The sequence below is a fragment of the Primulina tabacum genome, chromosome 10, assembly GCF_025594145.1.
Source record: "Primulina tabacum isolate GXHZ01 chromosome 10, ASM2559414v2, whole genome shotgun sequence".
NCBI lineage: Eukaryota > Viridiplantae > Streptophyta > Magnoliopsida > Lamiales > Gesneriaceae > Primulina > Primulina tabacum.
In genome coordinates, this window is record NC_134559.1 from 37170551 (window position 1) to 37194715 (window position 24165).

The 24165-nt window shown below is 42.6% G+C and overlaps 21 non-coding genes and 4 pseudogenes across 21 annotated transcripts; all 25 read right to left on the reverse strand.

Annotated features, from left to right (window-relative positions):
* Positions 1-4243: 4243 nt before the first annotated feature.
* On the reverse strand, positions 4244-4363 carry LOC142512601 (5S ribosomal RNA; annotated as a pseudogene).
* Positions 4364-5045: 682 nt separating this feature from the next.
* On the reverse strand, positions 5046-5164 carry LOC142507627 (5S ribosomal RNA). Its single transcript, XR_012805880.1, has one exon. It is a non-coding gene; the product is annotated as a 5S ribosomal RNA (ribosomal RNA).
* Positions 5165-5847: 683 nt separating this feature from the next.
* LOC142515663 (5S ribosomal RNA) lies at positions 5848-5966 on the reverse strand. The gene has a single exon (XR_012811497.1). It is a non-coding gene; the product is annotated as a 5S ribosomal RNA (ribosomal RNA).
* A 682-nt stretch (positions 5967-6648) lies between these two features.
* Positions 6649-6768, reverse strand: LOC142509274 (5S ribosomal RNA). Its single transcript, XR_012807457.1, has one exon. It is a non-coding gene; the product is annotated as a 5S ribosomal RNA (ribosomal RNA).
* A 672-nt stretch (positions 6769-7440) lies between these two features.
* Positions 7441-7559, reverse strand: LOC142513656 (5S ribosomal RNA). The gene has a single exon (XR_012809591.1). It is a non-coding gene; the product is annotated as a 5S ribosomal RNA (ribosomal RNA).
* A 679-nt stretch (positions 7560-8238) lies between these two features.
* Positions 8239-8357, reverse strand: LOC142510512 (5S ribosomal RNA). Its single transcript, XR_012808619.1, has one exon. It is a non-coding gene; the product is annotated as a 5S ribosomal RNA (ribosomal RNA).
* Positions 8358-8985: 628 nt separating this feature from the next.
* LOC142511065 (5S ribosomal RNA) lies at positions 8986-9105 on the reverse strand (annotated as a pseudogene).
* Positions 9106-9792: 687 nt separating this feature from the next.
* LOC142507272 (5S ribosomal RNA) lies at positions 9793-9911 on the reverse strand. Its single transcript, XR_012805532.1, has one exon. It is a non-coding gene; the product is annotated as a 5S ribosomal RNA (ribosomal RNA).
* A 681-nt stretch (positions 9912-10592) lies between these two features.
* Positions 10593-10711, reverse strand: LOC142509996 (5S ribosomal RNA). Its single transcript, XR_012808138.1, has one exon. It is a non-coding gene; the product is annotated as a 5S ribosomal RNA (ribosomal RNA).
* Positions 10712-11396: 685 nt separating this feature from the next.
* On the reverse strand, positions 11397-11515 carry LOC142517397 (5S ribosomal RNA). Its single transcript, XR_012813146.1, has one exon. It is a non-coding gene; the product is annotated as a 5S ribosomal RNA (ribosomal RNA).
* A 676-nt stretch (positions 11516-12191) lies between these two features.
* On the reverse strand, positions 12192-12309 carry LOC142506622 (5S ribosomal RNA). Its single transcript, XR_012804909.1, has one exon. It is a non-coding gene; the product is annotated as a 5S ribosomal RNA (ribosomal RNA).
* A 684-nt stretch (positions 12310-12993) lies between these two features.
* On the reverse strand, positions 12994-13112 carry LOC142513117 (5S ribosomal RNA). The gene has a single exon (XR_012809079.1). It is a non-coding gene; the product is annotated as a 5S ribosomal RNA (ribosomal RNA).
* Positions 13113-13795: 683 nt separating this feature from the next.
* LOC142507153 (5S ribosomal RNA) lies at positions 13796-13914 on the reverse strand. The gene has a single exon (XR_012805415.1). It is a non-coding gene; the product is annotated as a 5S ribosomal RNA (ribosomal RNA).
* Positions 13915-14596: 682 nt separating this feature from the next.
* Positions 14597-14715, reverse strand: LOC142508044 (5S ribosomal RNA). The gene has a single exon (XR_012806277.1). It is a non-coding gene; the product is annotated as a 5S ribosomal RNA (ribosomal RNA).
* A 681-nt stretch (positions 14716-15396) lies between these two features.
* LOC142507458 (5S ribosomal RNA) lies at positions 15397-15515 on the reverse strand. The gene has a single exon (XR_012805717.1). It is a non-coding gene; the product is annotated as a 5S ribosomal RNA (ribosomal RNA).
* Positions 15516-16197: 682 nt separating this feature from the next.
* On the reverse strand, positions 16198-16316 carry LOC142506482 (5S ribosomal RNA). Its single transcript, XR_012804773.1, has one exon. It is a non-coding gene; the product is annotated as a 5S ribosomal RNA (ribosomal RNA).
* Positions 16317-16999: 683 nt separating this feature from the next.
* Positions 17000-17118, reverse strand: LOC142507399 (5S ribosomal RNA). Its single transcript, XR_012805658.1, has one exon. It is a non-coding gene; the product is annotated as a 5S ribosomal RNA (ribosomal RNA).
* A 683-nt stretch (positions 17119-17801) lies between these two features.
* Positions 17802-17920, reverse strand: LOC142508792 (5S ribosomal RNA). Its single transcript, XR_012806995.1, has one exon. It is a non-coding gene; the product is annotated as a 5S ribosomal RNA (ribosomal RNA).
* Positions 17921-18604: 684 nt separating this feature from the next.
* Positions 18605-18723, reverse strand: LOC142517357 (5S ribosomal RNA). The gene has a single exon (XR_012813107.1). It is a non-coding gene; the product is annotated as a 5S ribosomal RNA (ribosomal RNA).
* Positions 18724-19377: 654 nt separating this feature from the next.
* Positions 19378-19496, reverse strand: LOC142507707 (5S ribosomal RNA). Its single transcript, XR_012805956.1, has one exon. It is a non-coding gene; the product is annotated as a 5S ribosomal RNA (ribosomal RNA).
* A 730-nt stretch (positions 19497-20226) lies between these two features.
* LOC142516979 (5S ribosomal RNA) lies at positions 20227-20345 on the reverse strand. Its single transcript, XR_012812745.1, has one exon. It is a non-coding gene; the product is annotated as a 5S ribosomal RNA (ribosomal RNA).
* A 686-nt stretch (positions 20346-21031) lies between these two features.
* On the reverse strand, positions 21032-21150 carry LOC142515886 (5S ribosomal RNA). Its single transcript, XR_012811705.1, has one exon. It is a non-coding gene; the product is annotated as a 5S ribosomal RNA (ribosomal RNA).
* Positions 21151-21809: 659 nt separating this feature from the next.
* Positions 21810-21928, reverse strand: LOC142514561 (5S ribosomal RNA). The gene has a single exon (XR_012810449.1). It is a non-coding gene; the product is annotated as a 5S ribosomal RNA (ribosomal RNA).
* Positions 21929-22444: 516 nt separating this feature from the next.
* On the reverse strand, positions 22445-22563 carry LOC142512135 (5S ribosomal RNA; annotated as a pseudogene).
* A 1127-nt stretch (positions 22564-23690) lies between these two features.
* Positions 23691-23809, reverse strand: LOC142512294 (5S ribosomal RNA; annotated as a pseudogene).
* Positions 23810-24165: the final 356 nt, after the last annotated feature.

The window sequence follows — 24165 nt, forward strand, 5'->3', positions numbered from 1 at the left end:
TGTAGAGAAGACATCCACGAAGCGTTTTGTATTAAAGCATGTTAGGCTCATAGTTTTGATTAAAGACAGATTTAGTAAAGAAGAATTGTTTGAGAATTAATTTCTTCCGTACAATGTTGAAAGAAATTTTAACTAGGTTATTGGGACTTAAGTCAATAGGCTGATAGGAGTTATGTTCTAAGATTATATATTGATTTTATGTTTGGAGATAGTAATCGTGATAATTTAGAACACAATAAGTATGGATACGCATATATTCAGTGCCGATTTTATTTAGTGTACTATGGTAAATTTCAACGTCATTCTGAGAATTGGTTGGTTGGACAAGAATCATGCAGTGTTAGATGGTCGAGGTAAGAATTCCAAACTCCAATCCAAGAATAAATCGTATTTTATGGCAAGGATAAGGAACAAAAATCCTTCCTTTCTGCTTCTCAAACTTAGAAAGCCATGGAGTATGGCTAAGAAGTCTAACTAGCGATAATGAGAGAAGAAAAAGAAGGAATTGAGCTCAAGATATAAAATATTCCCGTGGTACGAGAGTTCTGGAAGCGTTACTTTGAATTATCTCAGATCGTGAAAGAATTCGAAAGTAACTTTATAGCTCGTGCTGCACCAATATCTAAAGAACCCTAGCAAATGGCTTCAGTTGAACTCAAGGAGATAAAGTTCGATTCCAAGATTTGTTAGACAAAAACAAATCAGACAAGTGCCTCTTCTTGGGGAGATTCAATCTTATTGGTACAGAAGAATGGTGAAGTACAAGATAGTGTGTCATTCGACAAAGTACTATATGAGATCAAGAACAAATGTCATCTTTTAAGAATAGATGACCTTTTCTATCAGTTAAAGGAGCTAAGATCTTTTCGAAGCTCTATCTAAGATCAGACTATCACAATTGAAGGCCAAGGCAGAGAATATTCCTAAAACAGCCTTAAAAAGAAAAGGGTATGGACACTATGAGTTCATGATAATACCTTTGGCATGACCAATGCTCCAGCAACATTCATAGAACCTCATGAACAGAGTGTTCAAGAAAATTCCTCGGCAAGTTTGTGGTAGCATTTATTGAAGACATTCTTGTATATTCAACAAGTGAGAAGACCGCAAGGAAGATCTTCGTCTTGCTCCACCGATGCTCAGAGAAAAATAACTAAATACTAATTTAAGAAATGTGAATTTTGATTAAAAAATGTCACATTCTTCGGTCATATAATATCTGAAATGGCATATCAGTGGATCACCAATAAGGTGGAGGTAATCATAGACTGGCCTTGATCGAATACTGGAATAGAATTTGAAGTTTTCGGGATTATTTGGCTATTAGAAATGTGTTGAAGGATTTTCTTCCGCTCACCAAGCTCACTCAGAAGAACTCTAAATTCAATTAGAGTGAAGAATGTGAGAAGAGTTTTTAGATCTTGAAAAAGAAACTCGTTTCTACGCTAGTATTAGTACTTCCTGAAGAAGGCAAGAATTTCACAATTTACAATGATGCATCAAAAGAGGATTGTGATGTGTTCTCATTCAAGAGGGCAATTAATTGCCTATGCATCGATGAAATTAAAACCATGTGAGCAAAATTATCCAACACATGATAGTGAATTAGCCACAATTATATTTGAGCCAAAGATCTAGAGAATCAATTTCTTTAGTGTCAAATGTGTGAAATTTATCATCATCAAAGCCTCAAATACTATTCACACAAAAGGAATTAAACATGAGACAAAGACGGTGGATCGAACTATTGAAGATATTTTAGGGCGTGTGCCATGGACCTCGGACTCCAATAAACACCCCCCTTTGATTGAATTTGCCGATAACAATAATTATCATGGAAGTATTGAAATCAGAGAGAAAGCTATCATGGTACTTGAATTGTTGATAAAGTAGCTATTATCAAGGAAAAACGCAAGGCAGCTCATGATAGACAAAAGAGCTGGGCTTATTTAAAGTGAAGACCGTTGGAGTTTGAAAATGGTGTAAAAGCTTATGTTAAAGTTTCCCCAATGAAAGGAGTGGTTCGATTCAGCAATTCTAGAAAGATAACTCCAAGATATGTCGGACCCTTCGAAATACTGAGAAAAATGGGAAACCTAGCTTATCAGCGGGCTTTACCACCAGGCATGTCAAGGATTTACAACGTCTTCCATGTCTCACAGCTAAGGAAGTATGTCTCATATCCAAGTAGCATTCTTGAAATTGAACCGCTACTAATCAAAGGAAATGTGAACGAGGAAATGAAATATGAAGAAGTCCTTATTCAAGTAACACCAAATACCAAGTGCTGAGATGCCGAACAATTCCATATGTCAAGATACAATGGTCGAATCATATGGAACGAGAATCAACTTGGGAATTTGAAGAACGTATGCGCACTCGGCACCCTCACTTTTTAAAGATTTATCTAACTCAAGTTTCGAGGACGAAACTTCCAATAAGGAGGGTGGGATGTGAGAACCCGGATTTTTCAAAGCAAAGCACCTCAAAAAGCTCGAAAAGTAGCTCAAAAGAAGCTGAGGCAATGCAAAACCTTGAGAATTGAGGGTACGCCACTCGGAAGAGGAAACCCTTACCTCACAAGCTAAAACCCTCAGCTCAAGGAAGCTCCAAGATTCTTGGAAAAGAAACCCCATGCTCATGAGCTCAATCTTTTAGCTCAATGAAGCTCATTCTTTCTTGTCCTAAAAGAATAAAAAAAATAGAGCTAGGAGGAGAGCTAAAGCATTGGAAAATTTTAATGTGCAAGAAATTACCCTTGAGTAAACCAAGGAGAAGAGCTAAAGGATTGGACATATTTATGACCATTGAGTTAACCAAATAAGGAGCTAAAAGAACTAAAGGTTTGGAAAAACTTATTATACAAGTGATGACTATTGAGTTAACCAAGAAAGGGAGCTAAGGGAAGAGCTAAGAGGCTTGGACCAATTTATTGTGCAAGAATGGACTCTTTAGTAAACCAAGGTGACCTTTGATGCTTGAGTTAACCTTGACCACATTGATGGCTTGCTTGGGCTCCAATATTTCGGTCATGGGGAGGGGAAAAGACCATACTTCACCTATAAATACCACCTCAACATGCTAAAGAAATCACACCCAAAAATCAGCAAGAAAAATTGGCTCCTTTCCCTCCAAAACCACCTCTCGGCTGTCGCTTGCAAGAAGAAAGAAGGAGGAGTTGTTCCGGCTTTTCAATGCTGTGATTTGCTATCCACATCGTTGTGAAGATCATCTCCTGGTTCGGTCATCACTTGGCCGAAATTCAACAAGTTTCGTTCGCCAAAGTTCTGCACATTTCGAACCGTAACTTCGAGAGTACTGTAAGTGGGTTTTTGATATGTATATTCGTTTGTATTTTTAAATCTTTAATATATAAGTTATGACATGCATGAATGTGTCCTCTTTTTTTGAAAACAGCATGGTGACCGTCTTTTAAAATTTCGATCGATTATGTGTTTTCCTCTATGCTTCGAAATTCGTTGGTTTCGCTGAATCCGTCTGAAACTCTGATATCTGAAAACTCCGATAAGTTCTGTCTGGTAAACTTTGAATTCTGTGTTGCACTATTACAACTCGATTTGAAATGGGACGAGAATTGTAATTCTGTCTGGCCCCCATTGGTGGGTATAAAACCATGTTCTGTCTGGCCCCCATCGGTGGGTATAAAAACGTGTTCTGGCCTCAACCCTTAGAGGACTAACATATTGGGGACAATTTGACCATGGAAATGAGATGAGTAACAGTGTTCTGTCTGTTCCGATCTGTTCTGTTCAGAATTGTTCTGATCTGTTTCTGAACTGCTCTGAATCTTCTGATAACCTCTGTCTCATATTTATTTCGTTTCTGTTATGATGAGTTAAAAGTGATAAGATTTGATAGTTTGTTAAAGAAATGTTTTAAAGATTAAGTTCTATATGTATCATTGGAAATCGATCGACCCCCACTTGCTGAGTGTTTCCCAAAACACTCACCCCTTACAAATTTCAGATTAAAATGAAGAGTAACTGAATGAGGAGGAACAAGAAGCCTTCTGGGGATGGTTGCCGATGAGCAAGATACAAGAAATCAAGGCTTTATTTTCCTTTTGTTCAGTTTTCGCATTTGCAACTCTGATTATTCTTATTCTATTGTCAATGTAAAGACAATGTTTTATTTATGAAAAAGACTGGTTTTAGTCATTTCGATACGAGGCGTAATTGTTTAAAACTAATTGTTAAAACAATGCCGGATGTCACATGCTCTTCGAACACGGGGCGTGACAACTTCCCGGGGGTGACCCATCCTAGTACTGCTCTCGCCCAAGCACGCTTAACTTCGGACTTCTGATAGGATCCGGTGCATTAGTGCTGGTATGATCGCACCCGACATTGAGTGGATGTTTATTCTTATATCCCTCGAGTACGTGTGGAGCGCGCGGCGATGGACAACACGCGGCACTGCTCTCGCCCAATAAGAACCATGAAGTTAAGAGTTCTGGCGCGATGGCAGAGCTAGGTTGGGTGACCTCCCCGAGAAGTCCTCGTGTCGCGACGGTTTACGTAAATTATGGCTAAACAGTCGAAATAATTGTTTTTAATGAGTTAACCGTCTCCGGAGTAATCTGCGTCATACCATTTCGCACAGAACTGGCTCAGGACAACAAAAATCGCTAAATGTTTCCAGAAAATAGAAAAAAAAATAAGAATAAGGAAATAGCGAATGTAAAGATATTATTATGCATGGGATACGATAAAATGGATCCGAAATCGAATTTCGGACTTCCTAAGGGGATTTCTCGAGGAAACATAAGCTTAACAGAAGCGGAAAATCGTAAATTAGTGGGTCTTAAAGAAGGAATTCGGCTAAAATCTCGCCAGCTCATTGCGGAGTAATGAGTCTCGTTCGTTTGCCCGTTTACAATCAAATTAAGCTAAAATTTTGTCCAAATCCAGCAGTGCCCGAGCTACGTTGATTTCACATGTCTTATCTGGTCCCAATCGAGATTCAGATGATTTGAGCCGAAAATTATCTGTCAACAAGTAATCAAAAATCGAAAAACACAAAAAGGGGTGCAACATGAGGACTTCCCAAGGGGTTACCCATCCTAGTACTGTTCTCGCCCAAGCACGCTTAACTTCAGAGTTCTTATGGGATCCGGTGCATTAGTGCTGGTATGATCGCGCCAGACATTGAGTGGGATGTTTATTCTTATATACCTCGAGTACGTGTGGCGCGGGCGGAGATGGACAACACGCGGCACTGCTTTCGCCCAATCAGAACCATGAAGTTAAGCGTTCTGGCGCAATGGCAGAGCTAGGATGGGTGACTTCCCCGGGAAGTCCTCGTGTCGCGACGGTTTACGTAAATTATGGCTAAAACTGTCAAAATAATTGTTTTTAATGAGTTAACGGTCTCCGGAGTAATCTGCGTCATTCCCTTTCGCACAGAACTGGCTCACGACAACAAAAATCGCTAAAGGTTTCCAGAAAATAGAAAAAAAAATAAGAATAAGAAAATAGCGAATGTAAAGCTATTATTATGCCTGGGATACGATAAAATTGAACCGGAATCGAATTTCAAACTACCTAAGCGGATTTCTCGAGGAAACGGAAGCTTAACAGAAGCGAAAAATCGCAATTAGAGGGTTTTAGAGAAGGAATTCGGCTAAAATCTCGTTAGCTCATTGCGGAGTAATGAGTCTCGTTCGTTTGCCTGTTTACAATCAAATTAGGCTACAATTTTGTCCAAATCCGGCAGTGCCCGAGCTACTTTGATTTCGCATGTCTTATCTGGTCTCGATCGAGATTCAGATGATTTGAGCCAAAAATCGTCTGTCAACAAGTAATCAAAAATAAAAAAACACGAAAAGGGGCGCAACACGAGGACTTCCCAGGGGGTCACCCATCCTAGTACTGCTCTCGCCCAAGCAAGCTTAACTTCGGAGTTCTGATGGGATCTAGTGCATTAGTGCGGGTATGATCGCACCCGAAATTGAGTGGGATGTTTATTCTTATATCCCTCGAGTACGTGTGTAGCGGGCGGCGATGGACAACACGCGGCACTGCTCTCGCCCAATCAGAACCATGAAGTTAAGCGTTCTGGAGCGATGGCAGAGCTAGGATGGGTGACCTCCCTGGGAAGTCCTCGTATCGCGACCGTTTACTTAAATTATGGATAAAACAGTCGAAATAATTGTTTTTAATGAGTTAACCGTCTCCGGAGTAATCTGCGTCATACCCTTCCGCAGAGAACCGACTCACGACAACAAAAATCGCTAAATGTTTCTAGAAAATAGAAAAAAAATAATAAGAAGAAAATAACGAATGTAAGCTATTATTATGCCTCGGATACGATAAAATGGAACCAGAATCGAATTTCGGACATCCTAAACGGATTTCTCGAGGAAACGGAAGCTTAACAGAAGCGGAAAATCCCAAATTAGAGCGTCTTAGAGAAGAAATTCGGCTAAAATCTCGCCAGCTCAGTGCGGAGAATGAGTCACGTTCGTTTGCCCGTTTACAATCAAATTAGGCTACAATTTTTTCCAAATCTGGCTGTGCCCCGAGCTACGTTGATTTCACATGTCTTATCTAGTCCCGATCGAGATTCAGATGATTTGAGCCAAAAATCGTCTATCAACAAGTAATCAAAAATAGAAAAACACGAAAAGGGGTGCAACACGAGGACTTCCAAGGGGGTCCACCCATCCTAGTACTGCTCTCGCCCAAGAACGCTTAACTTCGGAGTTCTGATTGGATCCGGTGAATTAGTGCGGGTATGATCGCACCCGACATTGAGTGGAATGTTTATTCTTATATCCCTCGAGTACGTGTGGAGTGGGCGGCGATGGACAACACGTGGCACTGCTCCCGCCCAATCAGAACCATGAAATTAAGCGTTCTGGCGCGATGGCAGAGCTAGGATCGGTGACCTCCCTTGGCAGTCCTCGTGTCCCGACCGTTTACGTAAATTATGGCTAAACAGTCGAAATAATTTTTTTTAATGAGTTAACCGTCTTCGGAGTAATCAGCGTCATACCCTTTCGCACAGAACTGGCTCACGACAACAAAAATCGCTAAATGTTTCCAGAAAATAGAAAAAAAATAATAATAAGAAAATAGCGAATGTAAAGCTATTATTATCCCTGGGATATGATAAAATGGAACCGAAATCAAATTTCGGACTTCCTAAGCTGATTTCTCGAGGAAACGGAAGCTTAACAGAAGTGGAAAATCGCAAATTAGAGAAGGAATTCAGCTAAAATCTCGTCAGCTCATTGCGGAGTAATGAATCTCGTTCGTTTGCCTGTTTACAATCAAATATGGCTACAATTTTGTCCAAATCCGGCAGCGCCCGAGCTACGTTCATTTCACATGTCTTATCTAGTCCCGATCGAGATTCAGATGATTTGAGCCGAAAATCATCTGTCAACAAGTAATCAAAAATAGAAAAACACGAAAAGGGGTGCAACACAAGGACTTCTCAGGGGATCACCCATCCTAGTACTGCTCTCGCCCTAGCACGCTTAACTTCGGAATTCTGATGGGATCCGGTGCTTTAGTGCTGGTATGATCGCACCCGACATTGAGTGGAATGTTTATTCTTATATCCATCGAGTACGTGTGAAGCGGGCGGCGATGGACAACACGTGGCACTGCTCTCGACCAATCAGAACCATGAAGTTAATCGTTCTGGCGCGATGCCAGAGTTAGGATGGGTGACCTCCCTGGGAAGTCCTCGTGTCGCGACCGTTTATGTAAATTATGGATAAAACAGTCGAAATAAATTTTTTTAATGAGTTAACCGTCTCCGGAGTAATCTGCGTTATACCCTTCCGCACAGAGTCGGCTCACGAAAACAAAAATCGCTAAATGTTTCCTGAAAATAGAAAAAAAATAAGAAAAAGAATATAGCAAACGTAAAGCTATTATTATGCCTGAGATACGATAAAATGGAACCGGAATTGAATTTCGGACTTAGAGAAGGAATTTGGCTAAAAGGGAACTTAACAGAAGCGGAAAATCGCAAATTAGAGGGTCTTAGAGAAGGAATTGGCTAAAATCTCGCCAGCTCATTGCGTATTAATGAGTCTCGTTCGTTTGCCTGTTTAAAATCAAATTTGGCTACAATTTTGTCCAAATTCGGCAGTGCCCGAGCTACGTTGATTTCACATGTCATATCTGGTACCGATCGAGATTCAGATGATTTGAGCCCAAAATTTTCTGTCAACAAGTAATCAAAAATAGAAAAACACGAAAAGGGGTGCAACACGAGGACTTCCCAGGGGGTCACCCATCCTAGTACTGTTCTCGTCCAAGAACGCTTAACTTCGTAGTTCTGATGGGATCCGGTGCATTGGTGCTTTTATGATCGCACCCGACATTGAGTGGTATGTTTATTCTTATATCTCTCGAGTACGTGTGGAGCGGGCGGCGACGGAAAACACGCGACACTGCTCTCGCCCAATCATAACCATGAAGTTAAGCGTTCTGGCGTGATGGCAGAGCTAGGATGGGTGACCTCCCTGGGAAGTCCTCGTGTCGCGACCGTTTATGTAAATTATGAGTTAACCGTCTCCGGAGTAATCTGCGTCATATCCTTTCGCACAGAACTGGCTCACGACAACAAAAATCGCTAAATGTTTCCAGAAAATAGAAAAAAAAATAGTAATAAGAAAATAGCGAATGTAAAGCTATTATTATGCTTGGGATACGATAAAATGGAACCGCAATCGAATTTGGGACTTCCTAAGCGGATTTCTCGAGGAAACGGAAACTTAACAGAAGCGGAAAATAGCAAATTTGAGGGTCTTAGAAAAGGAATTCGGCTAAAATCTCGCCAGCCCATTGCGGAGTCTCGTTCGTTTGCCCGTTTACAATAAAATTAAGCTACAATTTTGCCCAAATCCCGCAGTGTCCGAGCTACGTTGATTTCACATGTCTTATCTGGTCTTGATCGAGATTCAGATGATTTGAGCCGAAAATCATTTGTCAACAAGTAATCAAAAATATAAAAAAACGAGGACTTCCCAGGGGATCACCCGTCCTAGTACTGCTCTCGCCCAAGCACGCTTAACTTCGGAGTTCTGATGGGATCCGGTGCATTGGTGCTGGTATTATCGCACCCGACATTGAGTGGGATGTTTATTCTTAAATTCATCGAGTACCTGTGGAGCGGGCGGCGATGGACAACACGCGGCACGGATCTCGACCAATCAGAACCATGAAGTTAAGCGTTCTGGCGCAATGGCAGAGTTAGGATGGGTGACCTCCCTGGGAAGTCCTCGTGTCGCGACCGTTTACGTAAATTTTAACTAAAACAGTCGAAATTATATATTTTAATGAGTTAACCGTCTCCGGAGTAATCTGCGTCATACCCTTCCGCACAGAACCGGCTCACGACAACAAAAATCGTTAAATGTTCCCAGAAAATAGAAAAAAAATAAGAAAAAGAAAATAGCGAATGTAAAGCTATTATTATGCCTGGAATATGATAAAATGGAACCGGAATCGAATTTCGAACTTCCTAAGCGGAATTTCTTGTGGAAACGGAAGCTTTACAGAAGCGGAATCGCAAATTAGACGGTCTCAGAGAAAGAATTCGGCTAAAATCTCGTCTGCTCATTGCGGAATAATGAGTCTCGTTCGTTTGCCCGTTTACAATCAAATTAGGCTACAATTTTTTCCAAATCCGGCAGTGCCTGAGCTACGTTGATTTCACATGTCTTATCTGGTCCCGATCGAGATTAAGGTGATTTGAGCCAAAAATCGTCTGTCAACAAGTAATCAAAAATAGAAAAACACGAAGAGGGGCGGGGCGCAACACAAGGACTTCCCAGGGGGTCACCCATCCTAGTACTGCTCTCGCCCAAGCACGCTTAACTTCTGAGTTCTGATTGAATCCGATGCATTAGTGCTGGTATGATCGCACCCGACATTGATTAGGATGTTTATTCTTATATCTCTCGAGTACGTGTGAAGCGGGCGGAGATGTACAACACGCGGCACTGTTCTCGCCCTATCAGAACCATGAAGTTAAGCGTTCTGGCACGATGGCAGAGCTAGGATGGGTGTCCTCCCTGGGAAGTCCTCGTGTCACGAGCATTTACGTAAATTATGGCTAAAACAGTTGAAATAATTGCTTTTAATGAGTTAACCAACTCTGGAGTAATCTGCGTCATACCCTTCGGCACAGAACAGGCTCACGACAACAAAAATCGCTAAATGTTCCCAGAAAATAGAAAAAAAATAAGAAGGAGAAAATAGCGAATGTAAAGCTAATATTATGCCTGGGATACGATAAAATGGAACCGGAATCAAATTTCAAAATTTCTAAGCGGATTTCTCGAGGAAACGAAAGCTTAAAAGAAGCGGAAAATCGCAAATTAGAGGGTCTTAGAGAAGGAATTCGGCTAAAATCTCTTTAGCTCATTGCGGAGTAATAAGTCTCGTTCGTTTGCCCGTTTACAATCAAATTAGACTACAATTTTGTCCAAATCCGGCAGTGCCCGAGCTACGTTTATTTCACATGTCTTATCTTATCCCGATCGAGATTCAGATGATTTGAGCCGAAAATCGTTTGTCAACAAGTAATAAAAAATAGAAAAACACGAAAAGGGGCAACACGAGTACTTCCCAGGGGGTCACCCATCCTAGTACTGCTCTCGCCTAAGAACGCCTAACTTCGGAGATCTGATGGGATCCGGTGCATTAGTGCGGGTATAATCGCACCCGACATTGAGTGGGATGTTTATTCTTATATTCCTTGAGTACGTGTGGCTCGGGCGGCAATGGACAACACGCGGCATTGCTCTTGCCCAATCCAAACCATGAAGTTAAGCGTTCTTGCGCGGTGGCAGAGCTAAGATGGGTGACCTCTCTGAGAAGTCCTCGTGTCGCGACCCATTATGTAAATTATGGCTAAAACAGTCGAAATAATTGTTTTTAATGAGTTAACCGACTCTGGAGTAATCTGCGTCATACCCTTCGGCACAGAACCGGCTCACGAAAACAAAAATCGCTAAATGTTCCCAGAAAATAGAAAAAAAAAATAAGAAGAAGAAAATAGCGAATGTAAAGCTATTATTATGCCTGGGATACGATAAAATCGAACCTGAATCGAATTTCGAACTTCCTATGCGGATTTCTCGAGGAAACGGAAGCTTAACAGAAGCGGAAAATCGCAAATTAGAGTGTTTTAGAGAAGGAATTCAGCTAAAATCTCGTCAGCTTATTACGGAGTAATGAGTCTCGTTCGTTTGCCAGTTTACAATCAAATTAGGCTACAGTTTTGTCCAAATCGGGAAGTGTCCGAGCTCCATTGATTTCGCATGTCTTATCTGATCCCGATCGAGATTCAGATGATTTGAGCCGAAAATCGCTTGTCAACAATTAATCAAAAATAGAAAAACACGAAAAGTGGTGCAACACGAGGACTTCCCAGGGGGTCACCCATCCTAGTACTGCTCTCGCCCAAGAAAGCTTAACTTCGGAGTTCTGATGGGATCCGGTGCATTAGTGTTGGTAAGATCGCACCAGACATTGAGTGGGATGTTTATTCTTATATCCCTCAAATACGTGTGGAGCGGGCGGCGATGGACAACCCGCGGCACTGCTCTTGCCCAATCAGAACCATGAAGTTAAGCGTTCTGGCGCGATGGCAGAGCGAGGATGGGTGACCTCCCTGGGAAGTCTTCATGTCACGACCGTAAATTATGGCTAAAACAGTCGAAATTATTGTTTTTAATGAGTTAACCGTCTCCAAAGTAATCTGTGTCATACCCTTTCGCATAGAACCGGCTCACGACAAAAAAAATCGCTAAATGTTCCCAGAAAATAAAAAAAAAATAAGAAGAAGAAAATAGCTAATGTAAAGCTATTATTATGCCTGAGATACGATAAAATGGAACCTGAATCGAATTTCGAACTTCCTAAGCGGATTTCTCGAGGAAACGAAAGCTTAAAAGAAGCGGAAAATAGAAAATTAGAGGGTCTTAGAGAAGGAATTCGGCTAAAATCTCGCCACCTCGTTGCGGAGTAATGAGTCTCGTTCGTTTGCCCGTTTACAATCAAATTAGGCTACAATTTTGTCCAAATCTGGCAGTGCCCGAGCTACGTTGATTTCACATGTCTTATCTGGTCCCGATCGAGATTCAGTTGATTTGAGCCGAAAATTGTCTGTCAACAAGTAATCAAAAATAAAAAACACGAAAAGGGGTGCAACACGAGGACTTCCCAGGGGGTCATTCATCCTAGTACTGCTCTCGCCCAAGCACTCTTAACTTCGGAGTTCTGATGGGATCGGTGCATTAGTGCTGGTATGATCGCACCCGACATTGAGTGGGATGTTTATTCTTATATCCCTCGAGTACGTGTGGAGCGGGCAGCGATGGACAACACGCGGCACTGCTCTCGCCCAATCAGAACCATGAAGTTAAGCGTTCTGGCGCGATGGCAGAGCTAGGATGGGTGACCTTATTGGGAAGTCCTCGTGTCGCGATCGTTTACGTAAATTATGGCAAAAACAGTCGAAATAATTGTTTTTTATGAACTAACTGTTTCCGGAGTAATCTCCGTCATACCTTTCCGCACAGAACCGGCTCATGACAACAAAAATCGCTAAATGTTCCCATAAAAGAGAGAAAAAAATAAGAAGAAGAAAATAGCGAATGTAAAGCTATTATTATGCCTAGGATACGATAAAATGAAGGCGGAATCGAATTTCGAACTTCCTAAGCGGATTTCTCGAGGAAACGGAAGCTTAACAGAAGCTGAAAATCGTAAATTAGAGGGTCTTAGAGAAGGAATTCGGCTAAAATCTCGTCACCTCGTTGCGGAGTAATGAGTCTCGTTCGTTTGCCCGTTTACAATCAAATTAGGCTACAATTTTGTCCAAATCCGACAGTGCTCGAGCTACATTGATTTCACATGTCCTATCTGGTCCCGATCGACATTCAGATGATTTGAGCCGAAAATCGTGTGTCAACAAGTAATCAAAAATAGAAAAACATGAAAAGAGGTGCAACACGAGGACTTCCCAGGGGGTCACCCATCCTAGTACTGGTCTCGCCCAAACACGCTTAACTTCGGAGTTCTGATGGGATCCGGTGCATTAGTGCTGGTATGATCGCACCCGACATTGAGTGGGATGTTTAATCTTATATCCCTCGATTAGCTGTGGAGCGGGCGGCGATGGACAACACGCGGCACTGCTCTCGCCCAATCAGAACCACGAAGTTAAGCGTTCTGGCGCGATGGCAGAGCGAGGATGGGTGACCTCCCTGGGAAGTCCTCGTGTCGTGACCGTTTACGTAAATTATGGCTAAAACAGCCGAAATAATTGTTTTTAATGAGTTAACCGTCTCCGGAGTAATCTGCGTCATACCCTTCCGCACAGAACCGGCTCACGACAACAAAAATCGCTAAAAGTTCCCAGAAAATAGAAAAAAATAAGAATAAGAAAATAGCGAATGTAAAGCTATTATTATCCATGGGATACGATAAAATGGAACCGAAATCGAATTTCGGACTTCCTATGAGGATTTTTTTGAGGAAACGGAAGCTTAACAGAAGCGGAAAATCGCAAATTAGAGGGTCCTAGAGAAAGAATTCCGCTAAAATCTTGCCAGCTCATTGCGGAGTAACGAGTCTCGTTCATTTGCCGGATTACAATCAAATTAGGCTACAATTTTGTCCAAATCCGGCAGTGCCCGAGCTACGTTGATTTCACATCTCTTATCCGGTCCCGATCGAGATTCAGATGATTTGAGCCGAAAATCGTCTGTCAACAAGTAATCAAAAATAGAAAACACGAAAAGGGGTGGCAACACGAGGACTTCCCAGGGGGTCACCCAACCTAGTATTGGTCTCGCCCAAGCACGCTTAACTTTGGAGTTCTGATGGGATCCGGTGCATTAGTGCTGGTATGATCGCACCTGACATTGAGTGGGATGTTAATTCTTATATACCTTGAGTACGTGTGGCGCGGCGGAGATGGACAACACGCGGCACTTCTCTCGCCCAATCAGAACCATGAAGTTTAGCATTCTGGTGCGATGGCAGAGCTAGGATGGGTGACCTCCCTAGGAAGTCCGCGTGTCGCGACCGTTTACGTAAATTATAGCTAAAACAGTCGAAATAATTGTTTTTAATGAGTTAACCGTCTCCGGGGTAATCTGCGTCATACCCTTCCGCACAGAATCTGCTCAAGACAACAAAAATAGCTAAATATTCCCAGGAAATAGAAAAAAAAAAAGAAGACGAAAATAGCGAATGTAAAGCTATTATTATGCCTGGGATACGATAAAATCGAACCTGAATCGAATTTCGAACTTCCTATGCGGATTTCTCGAGGAAACGGAAGCTTAACAGAAGCGGAAAATCGCAAATTAGAGTGTTTTAGAGAAGGAATTCGGCTAAAATCTCGTCAGCATATTGCAGAGTAATGAGTCTCGTTCGTTTGCCAGTTTACAATCAAATTAGGCTACAATTTTGTCCAAATCCGGCAGTGCCCGAGCTACGTTGATTTCACATATCTTATCTGGTACCGATCGAGATTCAGTTTATTTGAGCAGAAAATCGTCTGTCAACAAGTAATAAAAAATTGAAAAACACGAAAAGGTGTGCAACACGAGGACTTCCCAGGGGGTCACCCATCCTAGTACTGCTCCCGCCCAACCACGCTTAACTTCAGATGTCTGATGGGATCCGGTGCATTAGTGTTGGTTTGATCGCACCCGACATTGAGTGGGATGTTCATTCTTATATCCCTCGAATACATGTGGAGCGGGCGGCGATGGACAACTCGCGGCACTGCTCTCGCCCAATCATAACCATGAAGTTAAGCGTTCTGGCACGATGGCAGAGCTAGGATGCGTGACCTCCCTGAGAAGTCCTCGTGTCGCGACCGTTTGCGTAAATTATGGCTAAAACAGTCGAAATAATTGTTTAAATGAGTTAACCGTCTCCGGCGTAATCTGCGTTATACCCTTCCGCACAGAACCAGCTCACGACAACAAAAATCGCTAAATGTTCTATGAAAATAGAAAAAAATAAGAATAAGAAAATAGCGAATGTAAAGCTATTATTATCCCTGGGATACGATAAAATGGAACCGAAATCGAATTTCGGACTTCCAAAGCGGATTTCTCGAGGAAACGGAAGCTTAACAGAAGCGGAAAATCGCAAATTAGATGGTCTTAGAGAAGGAATTTGGCTAAAATCTCGTCAGCTCATTGCGGAGTAATGAGTCTCGTTCGTTTGCCCGTTTACAATCAAATAAGGCTACAATTTAGTCCAAATCCGGCAGTGCCCGAGCTACGTTGATTTCACATGTCTTATCTGGTCCCGATCGAGATTCGGTTGATTTGAGCCGAAAATCTTCTGTCAACAAGTAATAAAAAATTGAAAAACACGAAAAGAGGTGCAACACGAGGACTTCCCAGGGGGTCACCCATCCTAGTACTGCTCTCGCCCAACCACGCTTAACTTCAGATGTCTGATGGGATCCGGTGCATTAGTGTTGGTTTGATCGCACCCGACATTGAGTGGGATGTTCATTCTTATATCCCTCGAGTACATGTGGAGCGGGCGGCGATGGACAACTCGCGGCACTGCTCTCGCCCAATCATAACCATGAAGTTAAGCGTTCTGGCACGATGGCAGAGCTAGGATGCGTGACCTCCCAGAGAAGTCCTCGTGTCGCGACCGTTTGCGTAAATTATGGCTAAAACAGTCGAAATAATTGTTTTAAATGAGTTAACCGTCTCCGGAGTAATCCGCGTTATACCCTTCCGCACAGAACCAGCTCACGACAACAAAAATCGCTAAATGTTCTAAGAAAATAGAAAAAAATAAGAATAAGAAAATAGCGAATGTAAAGCTATTATTATCCCTGGGATACGATAAAATGGAACCGAAATCGAATTTCGGACTTCCAAAGCGGAATTCTCGAGGAAACGGAAGCTTAACAGAAGCGGAAAATCGCAAATTAGATGGTCTTAGAGAAGGAATTTATCTAAAATCTTATCAGCTCATTGCGGAGTAATGAGTCTCGTTCGTTTGCCCGTTTACAATCAAATAAGGCTACAATTTAGTCCAAATCCGGCAGTGCCCGAGCTACGTTGATTTCACATGTCTTATCTGGTCCCGATCGAGATTCAGTTGATTTGAGCCGAAAATCTTCTGTCAACAAGTAATAAAAAATTGAAAAACACGAAAAGGGGTGCAACACGAGGACTTCCCAGGGGGTCACCCATCCTAGTACTGCTCTCGCCCAACCACGCTTAACTTCAGATGTCTGATGGGATCCGGTGCATTAGTGTTGGTTTGATCGCACCCGACATTGAGTGGGATGTTCATTCTTATATCCCTCGAGTACATGTGGAGCGGGCGGCGATGGACAACTCGCGGCACTGCTCTCGCCCAATCATAACCATGAAGTTAAGCGTTCTGGTACGATGGCAGAGCTAAGATGGGTGACCTCCCTAGGAAGTCCTCGTGTCGCGACCGTTTACGTAAATTATGGCTAAAACAGTCAAAATAATTGTTTTTAATATGTTAACCGTCTCCGGAGTAATCTGCGTCATACCCTTCCGCACGGAACCGGCTCACGACAACAAAAATTGCTAAATGTTCTAAGAAAATAGAAAAAAATAAGAATAAGAAAATAGCGAATGTAAAGCTATTATTATCCCTGGGATACGATAAAATGGAACCGAAATCGAATTTCGGACTTCCAAAGCTGATTTCTCGAGGAAACAGAAGCTTAACAGAAGCGGAAAATCGCAAATTAGAGGGTCTTAAAGAAGGGATTCGGCTAAAATCTTGCCAGCTCATTGCGGAGTAATGAGTCTCGTTCGTTTGCCTTTTTACAATCAAATTAGGCTAAAATTTTGTCCAAATCCGGCAGTGCCCGAGCTACATTGATTTAACATCTCTTATCCGGTCCCGATCGAGATTCAGATGATTTGATCCGAAAATCGTTTGTCAACAAGTAATCAAAAATAGAAAAACACGAAAAGGAGTGGCAACACAAGGACTTCCCAGGGGGTCACCCATCCTAGTACTGGTCTCGCCCAAGCACGCTTAACTTTGGAGTTCTGATGGGATCCGGTGAATTAGTGCTAGTATGATCGCACCCGACATTGAGTGGGATGTTTATTTTTATATACCTCGAGTACGTGTGGCGCGGGCGGAGATGGAAAACACGCGGCACTGCTCTCGCCCAATCAGAACCATGATGTTAAGCGTTCTGGCGCGATGGCAAAGCTAGGATGGGTGACCTCCCTAGGAACTCCTCGTGTCGCGACCGTTTACGTAAATTATAGCTAAAACAGTCGAAATAATTGTTTTTAATGATTTAACCGTCTCTGGAGTAATCTGCATCATACCCTTCCGCACAGAACCGGCTCCCGAAAATAAAAATCGCTAAATGTTCCCAGAAAATAGAAATAAAATAAGAAGAAGAAAATAGCAAATGTAAAGATGTTATTATGCTTGGGATACGATAAAATTAAGCCAGAATCGAATTTCGGACTTTCCAAGCGGATTTCTCAAGGAAACAGAAATTTAACAGAATCGAAAAATCGCAAATTAGAGGGTCTTAGAGAAGGAATTCGGCTAAAATCTCGCCAGCTCTTTGCGGAGTAATGAGTCTCGTTCGTTTGCCCGTTTACAATCAAATTAGCCTACAATTTTGTCCAAATCCGGCAGTGCTCGAGCTACGTTTATTTCATATGTCTTATCTTGTCCCGATCGAGATTCAGATGTTTTGAGCCGAAAATCGTCTGTCAACAATTATTCAAAAATAGAAAAACATAAAAAGGCATGCAACACGAGGACTTCCCAGAGGGTCACCCATCCTAATAGTTGTCTCGCCCAATCACGCATAACTTCGGAGTTCTGATGGGATCCGGTGCATTAGTGCTGGTATGATCGCACACGAAATTGAGTGGGATGTTTATTCTTATATCCGTCGAGTACGTGTGGCGCAGGCGGCGATGGACAAAACGCGGCACTGCTCTCGCCCAATCAGAACCATGAAGTTAAGTGTTCTGGCGCGATGGCAGAGCTAGGATGGGTGACCTCCCCAGGAAGTCCTCGTGTCGCGACCGTTTACGTAAATTATAGCTAAAACAGTCGAAATAATTGTTTTTAATGAGTTAACCGTCTCCGGAGTAATCTACGTCATACCCTTCCGCACAGAACCGGCTCACGACAACAAAAATCGCTAAATGTTCCTAGAAAATAGGAAAAAAAATATGAAGAAGAAAATAGCGAATGTAAAGCTATTATTATGCCTGAGATACGATAAAATGGAACCGGAATCGAATTTCTGACTTCCTAAGCGGATTTCTCGAGGAAACAAAAGCTTAACAGAAGCGGAAAATCGCAAATTAGAGGGTTTTAGAGAAGGAATCTAGCTAAAATCTCGCCAGCTCATTGCGGAGTAATGAGTCTCGTTCGTTTGCCCGTTTACAACCAAATTAGCCTACTATTTTTTTCAAATCCGGCAGTGCCCAAGCTACGTTGATTTCACATGTCTTATCTGATCCCGATCGTGATTCAGATGATTTGAGCCGAAAATCATCTGTCAACAAGTAATCAAAAATAGAAAAACACGAAAAGGGGTGCAATACGAGAACTTCCTAGGGGGTCACCCATCCTAGTACTGGTCTCGCCCAAGCACGCTTCACTTCGGATTTCTGATGGGATCCGGTGCGTTAGTGCTGGTATGATCACAACAAACATTGAGTGGGATGTTTATTCTTATATCCCTGAAGTACGTGTGGCGCGGGCGGCAATGGACTACACGCGGCACTTCTCTCGCCCAATCAGAATCACTAAGTTAAGCGTTCTAGCGTGATGGCAGAGCTAGGATGGGTGACCTCCCTGGGAAGTCCTCGTGCCGCGACCGTTTACGTAAATTATAGCTTAAACAGTCGAAATAATTGTTTTTAATGAGTTAACCGTCTCTAGAGTAATCTGCGTCATACCCTTCCGCACAGAACCGGCTCACGTTTACAAAAATCGCTAAATATTCCCAGAAAATAGAAAAAATAATAAGAAGAAGAAAATAGCGAATGTAAAGCTATTATTATGCCTGGGATACGATAAAATGGAACCGGAATCGAATTTCGGACTTCCTAAGCGAATTTCTCGAGGAAACGGAAGCTTAATAAGAGCGGAAAATCGCAAATTAGAGGGTCTTAGAAAAGGAATTCGGCAAAAATCTCGCCAGCTAATTGCCGAGTAATGAGTCTCGTTCGTTTGCCCGTTTACAAGTCAAATTAGGCTACAATTTTGTCCAAATCCGGCAGTGCCCGAGCTTCGTTGATTCAGATGATTTGAGCCGAAAATCGTCTGTCAACAAGTAATCAAAAATAGAAAAACACGAAAAGGGGTGCAACACGAGAACTTCCCAGGGGGTCACCCATCCTAGTACAGGTCTCGCCCAAACACGCTTAACTTCGGAGTTCTGATGGGATCCATTGAATTAGTGCTGGTATGATCGTACCCGACATTGAGTGGGATGTTTATTCTTATATCCCTCGAGTACGTGTAGAGCGGGCGGCTTTGGACAAGACGCGGCACTGCTCTAGCACAATCGGAACCATGATGTTAAGCGTTCTGGCACGATGGCAGAGCGAGGATGGGTGACCTCCCTGGGACGTCCTCGTGTCGCAACCGTTTACGTAAATTATAGCTAAAAGAGTCGAAAAAATGGTTTTTATTGAGTTAACCATCTCCGGAGTAATCTACGTCATACCCTTCCGCACAAAACCGGCTCACGACAACAAAATCGCTAAATGTTCCCAAAAAATAGAAAAAAATAAGAAGAAGAAAATAACGAATGTAAAGCTATTATTATGCCAGGAATACGATAAAATGTAACTGGAATCGAATTTCGGACTTCCTAAACGGATTTCTCGAGGAAACGGAAGCTTAACAGAAGCGGAAAATTGCAAATTAGAGGGTCTTAGAGAAGGAATTCGGCTAAAATATCACCAGCTCATTGCAGAGTAATGAGTAGAGAAGGAATTCGGCTAAAATCTCACCAGCTCATTGCAGAGTAATGAGTCTCGTTCGTTTGTCCGTTTACAATCAAATTAGGCTACAATTTTGTCCAAATCCGGCAGTGCCCGAGCTACTTTGATTTCACATGTCTTATCTGATCCGATCGAGATTTTGAAGATTTGAGCCAAAAATCGTCCGTTACTAATTAATCAAAAATAGAAAAACACGAAAAGGGGTGCAACACGAGGATTTCCCCGGGGGTCACCAATCCTAATACTGCCCTCGCCCAAGCACGCTTAGCTTCGGAGTTCTGATGGGATCCGATGCATTAGTGCTGGTATGATCGCACCCGACATTGAGTGGGATGTTTATTCTTATATATCCCTCGAGTACGTGTGGAGCGGATGATGATGGACAACACGCGGCACTACTTTCGCCCAATCAGAACCATGAAGTTAAGCTTTCTGGCGCGATGGCAGAGCTAGGATGGGTGACCTCCCTAAGAAGTCCTCGTGTCGCGACCGTTTACGTAAATTATGGCTAAAACAATCGAAAAAATTGTTTTTAATGAGTTAAACATCTCCGGAGTAATCTGCGTCATACCATTCCGCACAGAACCGGCTCACGTTTACAAAAATCGCTAAATATTCCCAGAAAATTGAAAAAAAAATAATAAGAAGAAAATAGCGAATGTAAAGCTATTATTATGCCTCGGATACGATAAAATGGAACCGGAATCGAATTTCGGACTTCCTAAGGGGATTTCTCGAGGAAACGGAAGCTTAACAGAAGCGGAAAATCGCAAATTAGTGAGTCTTAAAGAAGGAATTCGGCTAAAATCTCGCCAGCTCATTGCGGAGTAATGAGTCTCGTTCGTTTGCCCGTTTACAATCAAATTAAGATAAAATTTTGTCCAAATCCGGCAGTACCCGAACTACGTTGATTTCACATGTCTTATCTGGTCCCGATCGAGATTCAGATGATTTGAGCCCAAAATCGTCTGTCAACAAGCAATCATAAATAGAAAAACACGAAAAGGGGTGCAACACGAGGACTTCCAAGGGGGTCACCCATCCTAGTACTGCTCTTGCCCAAGCATGCTTAACTTCGGAGTTCTGATGAGATCCGGTGCATTAGTACTGGTATGATCGCACCCGAAATTGAGTGGGATGTTTATTCTGATATCCTTCGAGAACGTGTGGAGCGGCGGAGATGGAGAACACGCGGCACTGCTCTCGCCTAATCAGAACCATGAAGTTAAGCGTTCTGGCGCGATGGCAGAGCTAGGATGGGTGACCTCCCTGGGAAGTCCTCGTGTCGCGACCGTTTACTTAAATTATGGATAAAACAATCGAAATAATTGTTTTTAATGAGTTAACCGTCTCCGGAGTAATCTGCGTCATACCCTTCCCCACAGAACCCTCAAGACAACAAAAATCGCTAAATGTTCCCAGTAAATAGAAAAAAATTTAAGTAGAAAAAAATTGCGAATGTAAAGCTATTATTATGCCTGGGATACGATAAAATGGAACCGGAATCGAATTTAGAACTTCCTCTCAAGGAAATAGAAGCTGGAAAATCGCAAATTAGAGGGTCTTAGAGAAGGAATTCGTCTAATACTCGCCACCTCGTTGCGGAGTATTGAGTCTCGTTCGTTTGCCCGTTTACAATCAAATTAGGCTACAATTTTTCCAAATCCGACAGTGCCCGAGCGACGTTGATTTCACATGTCTTATCTGGTCCCAATCGAGATTCAGATGATTTGAGCCGAAAATCGTCTGTCAACAAGTAATCAAAAATAGAAAAACACGAAAAGAGGTGCAACACGAGGACTTCCCAGGGGGTCACCCTTCCTGGTACTGGTCTCACCCAAGCACGCTTAACTTCGGAGTTCTGATGGGATCCGGTGCATTAGTGCTGGTATGATCGCACCCGACATTGAGTGGTATGTTTATTCTTATATCCCTCAAGTACGTGTGGAGCGGGCGGTGATGGACAACACGCGGCACTGCTCTCGCCAAATCGGAACCATGAATTTAAGCGTTCTGGCGCGATGCCAGAGCTAGGATGGTTGACCTCTCTGGGATGTCCTCCTGTCGCGACCGTTTACGTAAATTATAGCTAAAACAGTCGAAATATATGTTTTTAATGAGTTAACCGTCTCCGAAGTAATCTGCGTCAAGAGAAACAGAAGCTTAACAGTAGCGAAAAATCGCAAATTAGATGGTCTTAGAGAAGGAATTCGGCTAAAATCTCGCCATCTCATTGCGGAGTAATGAGTGTCGTTCATTTGGCCGTTTACAATCAAATTAGCCTACAATTTTATCCAAATCCGGCAGTGCCCGAGATACGTTTATTTCACATGTCTTATCTGGTCACGATCGAGATTCAGATGATTTGAGCCGAAAATCGTCTGTCAACAAATAATCAAAAATAGAAAAACACGAAAAGGGGTGCTACACGAGGACTTCCCATGGGGTCACCCATCCTAGTACTGGTCTCAACCAATGACGCTTAACATCAGAGTTCTGATGGGATCCGGTGCATTAGTGCTGGTATGATCGCTCCTTACATTGAGTGGGATGTTTATTCTTATATCCCCCGAGTACGTGTGGCGCGAGCGGAAATGGACAACACGCGGCACTGCTCTCGCACAATCAGAACCATGAAATTACGCGTTCTGTCGCAATGGCAGAGCTAGTATGGGTGACCTCCCTCGGAAGTCCTCCTGTCGCGATCGTTTACGTAAATTATAGCTAAAACAGTAGAAATAATTGTTTTTAATGAGTTAACCGTCTCCGGAGTAATCTGCGTCATACCCTTCCGCACAGAACTGGCTCACGACAACAAAAATCGCTAAATGTTCCCATAAAATAGAAAAAAAAAATAAGAAGAAGAAAATAGTGAATGTAAAGCTATTATTATGCCTCGGATACGATAAAACGGAACCGGAATCTAATTTCGGACATTCCTAAGCGGATTTCTCGAGAAAACAGAAGCTTAACAGAAGAGGAAAATCGCAAATTAGAGGATCTTAGAGAAGGAATTCGAGTACGTGTGGCGCGGGCGACGATGGACAACACGCGGCACTGCTCTTACCCAATCAGAACCATGAAGTTAAGCATTCTGGCGCGATGACAGAGCTAGGATGGGTGACCTCCCCTGGAAGTCCTCGTGTCGCGAACGTTTACGTAAATTATGGCTATAACAGTCGAAATAATTGTTTTTAATGAGTTAACCATCTCCGGAGTGATCTGCGTCATACCCTTCCGCACAGAACCGGCTCACGACAACAAAAATCGCTAAATGTTCCCAGAAAAAGAAAAAAAATAAAAAGAAGAAAATAGCGAATGTAAAGCTATTATTATGCCTCGAATACGATAAAATGGAACCGGAATCGAATTTCGGACTTCCTAAGCGGATTTCTCGAGGAAACAGAAGTTTAACAGAAGCGGAAAATCGCAAATTAGAGGGTCTTAGGGAAGGAATTCGGCTAAAATCTCGCCAGCTCATTGCGGAGTAAGAGTCTTGTTCGTTTGCCCGTTTACAATAAAATTAGCCTAAAATTTTGTCCAAATCCGGCAGTACCCGAGCTACGTTGATTTCACATGTCTTATCTGGTCCCGATCGAGATTCAGATGATTTGAGCCAAAAATCTTTTGTCAACAAGTAATCAAAAATAGAAAAACACGGAAAGAGGTGCTACACGAGGACTTCCCAGGGTGTCGCCCATCCTAGTACTGGTCACGCCAAAGCACGCTTAACTTTGGAGTTCTGATGGGATCCGGTGCAATACTGCTGGTATGTTCGCATCCGACATTGTGTGAGATGTTTATTCTTATATCCCTCGAGTACGTGTGGCACGGGCGACGATGGACAACACGCGGCACTGCTTTTGCCCAATCAGAACCATGAATTTAAGCGTTCTGACGCGATGACAGAGCTAGGATGGGTGACCTCCCTTGGAAGTCCTTGTGTCGCGACCGTTTACATAATTATAGCTAAAACAGTCGAAATAATTATTTTTAATGACTTAAACGCCTCCGGAGTCATCTGCATCATGCCCTTATGCACCGAACCGGCTCACGACAACAAAATCGCTAAATGTTCACAGAAAATAGAAAAAAATAAGAAGAAGAAAATAGCGAATGTAAAGCTATTATTATGCCCG